Source organism: Medicago sativa, chromosome 6 (assembly GCF_051527215.1).
Source record: "Medicago sativa cultivar Bolivia chromosome 6, Bolivia_mono, whole genome shotgun sequence".
Classification (NCBI taxonomy): Eukaryota; Viridiplantae; Streptophyta; class Magnoliopsida; order Fabales; family Fabaceae; genus Medicago; species Medicago sativa.
The window spans coordinates 6,072,249-6,081,228 of NC_140754.1; positions in this window are offsets into that span (position 1 = coordinate 6,072,249).

Genomic DNA, 8,980 nt, shown 5'->3' on the forward strand with positions numbered 1-8,980 from the left:
TCTGAAGTGATAATCAGAATCTAAATGCAGCGGAATAAAACAAAGAGAGAGAAGAAGAACGACACAAAGCAATTATACTGGTTCCTTCCACCATCCGGAAGTAGTCCAGTCCCCCTTGCACTTCCAAGGAGATTTCACTAAGAGTAATATCTGATTACAATTGCTCAAGCACACAAGCAAGAGACTTCCTTTGCTCAAGCACACAAGCTAGAGACTTACTTTGCTCAAGAACACAATCAAGAGACTTCCTGCTCAAGCACAACTACAAGAGACTTCCTAACTAAACAAAATTACACAGAAAATTGTTTAAGGTTGAACACTTGATATACAATCAGAGGTGCTCACAATACAAATCAGATACAGACTCAATGGACTTAAGAATTTCTAAGATATGACTTTGAGACACAGAAATTCTAAGTGAATGCAGAACAATTTCAGCAGAGATTTGGCACTTGTAAAAGTATTGAGAGTCTGTTGTTCAGCATTACAAAATCTCTAGGTCTTCACTCCTTTATATAGAGGTGTGAAAGAGACGTTGTGAAATTGCCAGCACCCAAAGAGTCGTTGTTGAAGCTTGATCTTTCACCTTTGATCTTTTGCCTGATTTGGTTGTTGTCCTATGAAGAACTAATTTGAAATCCATTCCTTATCCAAAGGAACATCTATGCAGGCGAAGCCGTATTCTGGAGCTGTTTTCTTGTCTTGTAGCGTGGACACAAAACAGAGTAGTGGAGAACGTGGTTGTACAATTCGTACAAATGTCAACGCTTTCGTCCAAATTGCAAGCACATGCCTTCAAACACCTTTGAAATGACCGTTGCAAATTTCCACTAATCCTTAGTAGCATTTTCGAATCCAATAGACAGCTTTTGCAGTGGTAATTCTTCAATTCTTGAATCTTTGCAAATCCAGTTGATATTCAGCTTCTGGTGAAATAACTTCTGATGAGGCAGCTTCTGATGATGCAGCTTCTGATGATATGACTTCTGCAGCTTCTGATGATGCAGCTTCTGATGATATGACTTCTGGACCTCTTGTCTTCAGGAGCACTATTCTTACTTCAGAAGCGACTTAACTTCAGGAGCACTATTCTTACTTCAGAAGCGACTTAACTTCAGGAGCACGTTGCCTTCAGGAGCGTCCAAGCTTCAATTATGTTGTTTCCTTTGCTCTTTATTTGCTCATTCAGAACCAATGATGATGTAACTTTTTAATTATGGTCCTGTACACTTGAACAAATATTAGCTAGTCCAATTTACAATTTTTAATACCTTGTTATCATCAAAACTCTTTAAGGTTCATTGTTAAACACATTTTGTTCCAACAATCTCCCCCTTTTTGATGATGACAAACAAAAGTATTTAAAAATTGATCAATTGTTGTTAATCTAATTAACAAGTTGACTTTGGGGTTCTGAGGTTTGTAAGCTCAGAATCTGAGGTTTGTAAGCTCAAACTCCCCCTGAGTCTGATAGTCTTTAAGGTGAGGTTTGTAAGCTCCCCCTAAGTTCTATCCAGGTTAATTAAATTCATTTTTCGCACAATAAAATTATCAGAGCTTTAAAAAAAATGAATCATTGAAAGAATTAATTTAGAGATAAGAAGAATGGTTCAATTAATTTTACTTGAATTTTGATACTCCTTCTTTCGTTCATAGCTTATACCAATAAGGTAAAAAATGATAGAAGTTTTTCAAAAATTTCAAATGCACTTAATGGGGCTCAGAGCCTTTAAATACTTGTCACATATACTCCCCCTTTTGTCATTATCAAAAAGATTAAAAAAAATAAGCATAAAAGACAAAAAGATTTGAGAAAAATTCAAACATGAAGAGAGTATAATAGGAAAATAATTAAGTCAATCAGAGCAATGTAAATGAACAAGAATATCCAGGCATTATACATAAATCAGAAGTAGCTAAGCAGTCAGAACCATTAAGCATTCAGAAGCATAGAGAAATAAAACAAGATGGTTTCAGAAGCAAGGACTAAGAATTTAAAAACAAGCAACAAACAAAAGATAACACTAAGGTGTGCAACTAAGGGTTGGTTTGTTGTTGTTTCTTCATCTTCTCCATTTCTTCAATTTTCTTCTGCAACTGGTCTTCAAGAAATTGTTGCCTTTGGAGAAGAGCCTGTTCCCTTTCTCTAGCCTCTTGCTGCCGCTGTGCCATCTGTTTCTTCAGAAGCTTACACAACCTTGCTTCTCTGGTCAAGTAGTCCATTTCTAAGAAGAAAGGCTGGTTTGCCAGGAGCAGTGTAGGATTTCTAACTCTGAGACTCTGATTCAGATTTTCCATAAGCCTTCTGACTGAAGCTTGCTTGACTCTGATGCACTTAGCCTTTATGTTTTCAATAAGCTCAGTTGCTCGGTTCTGAAGAGATGCCCAGGAGTCTTCATATGCGTTGGTGAGATCAATTGTCCTCCTTTGATCCACCAGATTATGCATTTGAGAGAGAATAGAGAGTAGCTCAGCATCAATATATCCAGATTCCAGGGTGTTTGTGGGTGGTTGTTCAAGAATTTCAGGATCAGAATCACTAAGTTCAAGGTCTTGAACAGGGCTAGAAATTGGAATGGTGATGTGTTGAGTTGGGGTTGAGGTTGATGGCTGGTCAGAAGCAATGCGTGCGGTAGAGGTTAAGTCTTGGACATTGACTTGAGAGTTGTCAATATCCATGGGAGTTGGTTGGGGTTCAATGTGCTCTGGTTGGGTTTCAGTTTCAGTTGGTGGTTGTTGTGGTGAAGTTGATGTTTGAGTGTTTAATTGGGGGTCAATGGTAGCTGTTGGTGATTGTGGGGGTGTTGTGGGTTTATGTGGTTCAGGTGTTTGTTGATGGGGGTTTTCTAAAACAACATTTTCAGAAGCAGCTGCTTCTGGAGTTGTTTCAGAGGCTTTTTCTGAGATAGACTTGTCTATAGGTAACTCACCTGAGTAGTGGAGAGCAAGACTGTCTAAGACAGAAGTGTCTTCTTCTTGCTCAGTTGCTTGTGGTAAAGGGGGTGAAATGGGGGTAGAGGTGACTGGAATCTGAGATACCTTGACTGAAGAGCTAGCTACTGAAGTGGTAGCACTAGGTGCTTTCAGAACCGCTTCTGAAGCTTTAACAGCCACTTCCTTGACTTCTTCAGACTTCTTCTTGAAGAATTCATCACAATTCTCCAGTTCTGAAGCCTTGAGCCTTTGATCCCTTTCCAGATTGTGCTGAGCTTCTTTCCTTTTTATCTCAGCTAGCATCTGAACAGCTTGCTCATCAGCTTCTTTCTCCATATCAGAAGTCACTACAACCATTGGAGTGAAGGTTAGTTCAGATACCTTCTCTTTATGCTCATTACCCTTTATCCCATCAAAAGCTTTGTTCAGATGCTCTTCTGTGATGATGGACTTTGATCTGCCCTTACTTCTTTTCTCGGGAATAGAAGCAGCCCTAATTCTCTTCTTCTCCTGTAAATCTGCTAACTTAAAAGCAGCAATTTCCTTAGCCATTCTGGCCTTGGCAGGAGTCAGCTCAACCATAGAGCTTTTTATATCAACAGGTGCCTTTTTCTTCTTCAGCTTGGGTTCAGCTTCCTCTTTTTCTACTATATCCAAAGCTTCATCCAGTTTTTCCTTGTGATAAACTGTTTCAGCTTTCCCCCTCTTTCTTTTAACATCCTTCATTTGCTTGCCTTTATCAGTAGCTGCTTCTGATGCAGTAGCACTCTTAACCTTCTTCACTTTAGCAGGAACAGCTTCCTCCTGAGTGCTTGCATCTTCTTCCAAGACATACTCAGCTACTGATTTAGCCAAGATTTCAGGATTACTTTCCTCAAAGATTGAAGGAAAGTTCCTGATAATCTCAGTTTCTTCTGTGGTCATCTCCAACCACTTTTCATCTTCAGGAGCCTTCTTGATAAACTTCATAGAGAATAAGCTCCTGCTACTGATAGTCCTTTCAGCAGTAGACACTTCGAAGCAATTATCAGAAGCACTCCTTGTATTTCTCAAGAAGTCCAGCACTCTTCCTTGATGAAAGATCTCAGACAATAATCTTCCATAAGGCACTTGCTTCCTTCCTCTGATAGTGCTTTCATTTATTGCCCAGCAGAGATGATCCATTACGTATCTTGGGAAGTTTATCTTTTCCAGAATAGCCATGAAGTAAATTGCTAGCTTCTGTTGGTTGTTAGGTTGATCAGACCCTCCTGCTCTTTGAAAGAAGCAATCATTACTGAATTTCACCAACATCCTGTTGTGAATCTCCATTTCAGAAGGCTTGGCATCTTTCTTCCCACCCAGAAGAGTGTTGTAATAACCTTGTAGCAGGACATCTTCCTTTTTGACTATTTCTTGGAATCTTCCCTCTGCATTCATTCTACAAGCTTTAGCTATAACGTCTTCAGTGATGGTTATAGGAATGCCCATCACTTCAGACCTTATTTCTAAGCTATCAAATGATGTAGGATTCATATCCATGGTCATTTTCCCTTTCTTTGACCCAGCTTGTTTGCTTACGACTTTTGCAGGCTTTTCATTGTACACTTCAGCTCTTAACCAAAAGTCCTTGACCAAGTTCACATACGTTGGCCCATTTAGCATCTTGAAATACTCAGACAGCTTCTGAGTTTCTATCAATCCTTCCATTTTCACTTCGTACTTCTTGAGTGAAGCAAAGTCCACCGGTGACTCTACTTGAACTATTAAGGATTTCCATGGAATATCCATAGTCTTTTCTTTGTAGACTGACCCAGATTCTGGTGCGCTTTGCATGTTTGATGTAGATTCTGAAACTTTTGAGCTTGATGATGCCATTTGATGATTGACGAAGATTTGAAGAAGATGAAGATTTTAGGGTTCTAAGGTTGAGAGAATGCGCTTACTTCGCAAGAGGTTTGAGAGCAAATGTGTTTGTTGTGAGTGAGTAGTGTGTGAATTGACAAAGTGTTAAAAGTAAAACGATTGCAATTCAGAAGAGACAAACAAACATAACATTAATGACAAAATTGGGGGCGCGTGAAAAGTACTTTCAAAGCTATTAAATCATCATTGCCCTTTTAGTTATACACCAATACATACAGGCCACGTAAGAAGTTCACAGAGTAACTACCAAGTTAGTGGGCCAGAAGTTACTTTTTAAAAAAAAATAACTCCCAACGTTTCCACTAATTCAACTATTCAGAAGCAATAAATCCAGCTTCTGGACTTCAGATGCTGACGTCATCATCAGAAGCGAGTTTTCCTCAGAACCTCAATAAAGAGCTTCTGATGGACTACTGCTTCTGAACTAACTTCAGAACCTAAAATCCTATTCAGGAGCAAGCAAACATCTAATCAGACACGTAGTGCATGTTCAAATTTTTCTTTATAAAATCAAATCTTTCAACAGTTAAAGGCTTAGTAAATATATCAGCCCATTGATTTTCAGTATCAATGAATTGTATATCTAAAATTCCTTTTTGAACATAATCTCTGATAAAATGGTGTTTGATTTCAATGTGCTTAGCTCTTGAATGCAAAATTGGATTTTTAGACAAACAAATAGCAGCAGTATTATCACAATAAATGGGAATACTGTTAGCAGTTATCTGATAATCTTCCAACTGATGTTTCATCCAAAGTAGTTGTGTACAACAACTTGCAGCTGAAATGTATTCTGCTTCTGCTGTAGACATAGCAATAGTTGTTTGTCTTTTGCTAGCCCAGGATATAAGATTATCACCCAGAAATTGACAATTGCCACTGGTTGACTTTCTTTCAATCCTATCACCAGCATAATCAGCATCACAGAATCCAATTAGCTTATAATCTAAGGATTTCCTATAAAGGAGTCCAAGATTAGTTGTTCCCTTCAAGTACCTGAAGATTCTCTTGACAGCAGTCATATGAGATTCTCTAGGATCTGATTGGAATCTTGCACACAAGCATACACTGAATAAAATATCTGGCCTAGATGCAGTGAGGTATAACAAAGAACCAATCATACCTCTATACAGCTTCTGATTTACTTTAGCTCCTTCATCTTCTTTGCTTAAGGTGCAAGTAGGGTGCATTGGAGTGTTCATCACTTTACAATCTTCAAGTTTAAACTTCTTCAAAAGCTCCTTTGTATATTTAGACTGATGAACATAGACTCCATCTTTGCATTGATTAATTTGAATGCCAAGGAAGAACTTCAGCTCTCCCATCATGCTCATTTCAAATTCATCCTGCATTAACTCAGAAAATTCCTTGCAAAGAGATGCATTAGTAGAACCAAATATTATATCATCAACATATATTTGCACAACAAGAATATCTTTCCCAAGGGTCCTTCTGAAGAATGTAGTATCAACCTGTCCTCTTTTAAAATCATTCTTGATTAAGAAATTACTTAGTCTATCATACCAAGCTCTGGGAGCTTGTTTCAAGCCATATAGTGATTTCTTCAGTTTAAAAACATGGTCAGGATATTTAATATCCTCAAATCCAGGAGGTTGCTTGACATACACTTCTTCTTCTATGACACCATTTAGAAATGCACTCTTGACATCCATTTGATATAATATTATGCCATGATTAACTGCATAGGAAAGAAGTAACCTGATTGCTTCCAATCTTGCAACTGGAGCAAACGTTTCAGTGTAATCAATGCCTTCTTGTTGACTATACCCTTGTGCAACAAGTCTGGCTTTGTTTCTTGTTACTTCACCTTGCTCATTCAGCTTGTTTCTGAATACCCATTTTGTTCCAATAATGTTCTTGTGTTGAGGTTTGGGTACCAGATCCCACACATCATTTCTTTAAAATTGATTCAACTCTTCTTGCATAGCTAGGATCCATCCATCATCTGAAAGTGCTTCATCAACTGTTGTAGGTTCAATCATTGAGATTAGTCCAATCATTGACTCTACTTGTCTGAAATGTGATCTTGTTCTTCTTGGACTATCTTTGTTTCCAATGATTAGCTCCTCAGGATGTGAAGACTTGTGTTTGAATGTGTTTCTGGGAGGATCTTCTTGATGTGAGCCATCTTGTGCTTCATCAGAAGCAGCTTCATCCTGCGCTTCTGATGTGGGTTCAGCTTCTGGACTATCTTCAGATTCAGCTATCTGATCAGGTTCTGGAGTAACTTCAGGAACATGTATCTCTGCAAAACTTTCATCTTGCTTTGAAGTTTTATCTTCAAGCTCCTTGTCATCAAATTTAACGTGCATAGATTCTTCAACACAGAGTGTTTCTGAATTATACACTCTGTATGCCTTTGACCTTTCAGAGTAACCTAAAAAGATTCCTCTTTGGGCCTTGGCATCAAATTTCTTTAGGTAGAGCTTGTTGTTCAGAATGTAACATGTACATCCAAATTGATGAAAGTAAGAGATATTGGGTTTTCTTCCTTTAAAGAGTTCATATGCTGTTTTCTCCAAAATAGGTCTGATATAGATCCTGTTTTGAACATAGCATGCCGTATTCACTGCTTCTGCCCAAAAATGTTTTGGTAAATTGTTTTCATGAATCATGGTTCTGGCCATTTCTTGTAAAGTTCTATTCTTTCTCTCTACAACTCCATTTTGTTGTGGTGTTCTAGGAGAAGAGAATTCATGGAAAATTCCATGTTTTTCACAAAAAGCTTCAAATGGCTCATTTTCAAATTCTCCACCATGATCACTTCTGACTTTCAAAAATTTTGATTCTTTTTCAGATTGAATTTGAGTGCAGAAGCTACTGAATACATCACACGCAACATCTTTACTCTTTATGAATTTCACCCAAGTCCATCTGCTGTAATCATCAACAATGACTAATCCATATTTACTTCCATATAAGGATGCAGTACTCACTGGTCCAAATAAATCAATATGGAGTAATTCTAAAGGTCTTGAGGTTGAAACGATGTCTTTGGTTTTAAAAGATGATTTCACAATTTTCCCTCTCTGACATGCACCACAGAGTGCATCTGAATGATAGTCAATGTCTGGTAGCCCTTTCACAAGTTGCAACTTACTAAGCTTAGAGATTAACCTCCAGTTAGCATGTCCCAACCTTCTGTGCCACATCCATTTCTTATCATTTACTGATAGTAGGCAAATTACCTTCTGATCAGCCAGTTCAGAAAAATTGATTTTATAGACATTGTCAACTCTCTTTCCTTTGAACACAATGGATTTGTTTTTCTTGTTGATTACTGTACAGTTGGGTTTTTCAAAAAGCACATCATAACCATTATCACAAAATTGACTAATGCTCAAAAGGTTATGTTCAAGACCATCTACCAACCATACATTATTAATTGAGGTAGAGGAATTACCAATAGTTCCTGTACCTATGATCTTGCCTGACTGGTTGCCTCCAAATTTCACATTTCCTCCCTCTTTCATTGTTAGGCTGAGGAACATGGACTTGTCTCCTGTCATGTGTCTTGAGCAACCGCTGTCTAGGTACCATGATCTTTGCTTTGGCACTGCTCTTAGACATACCTGCATCATTGACATTTTTAGATTTAGGTACCCATTGTTCTATGGGTCCTGGAAGGTTAGTACTTAAGGCTTTACTCTTCACTTCTTGTACCTTGTGCTGTGAGTTGGGTTGCTTCTGATTAACCATCACCTTAGGTTTTGGTACTTCAGAAGCAGTAACTGTCTTCTTCTGAAACTTAGACTTCAGAACCCCAGATTTTGGTTTCACCAGACTCTGAGGAATAGGTTCTGATCTTTTCAGGATCCTAACCTTTGAAGTCTTGGAATCAGATTTGATCATAGCCTTTGACTTAGAGTTCTTTGGCTTTGAAGTAATCTTAGCCTTAGAACTAGAAGCTTCAGGTTCTGATTGAACAACAGTTTCCAACTCAGCCCCTTCTGGTACAAAGAAGGTTTTCAGACCTTCCTTGATGCATTCACAACAAGATTTTAGATTGGTTTTCTCAAGTTTCACTTCTGGAAAACCAATTCCTCTGCCATTGTTCTTGTAAATGCTATAAATCGTAGAAGCTACTCTGCTTCTGTCAATGCCAGATATAATAAAATCT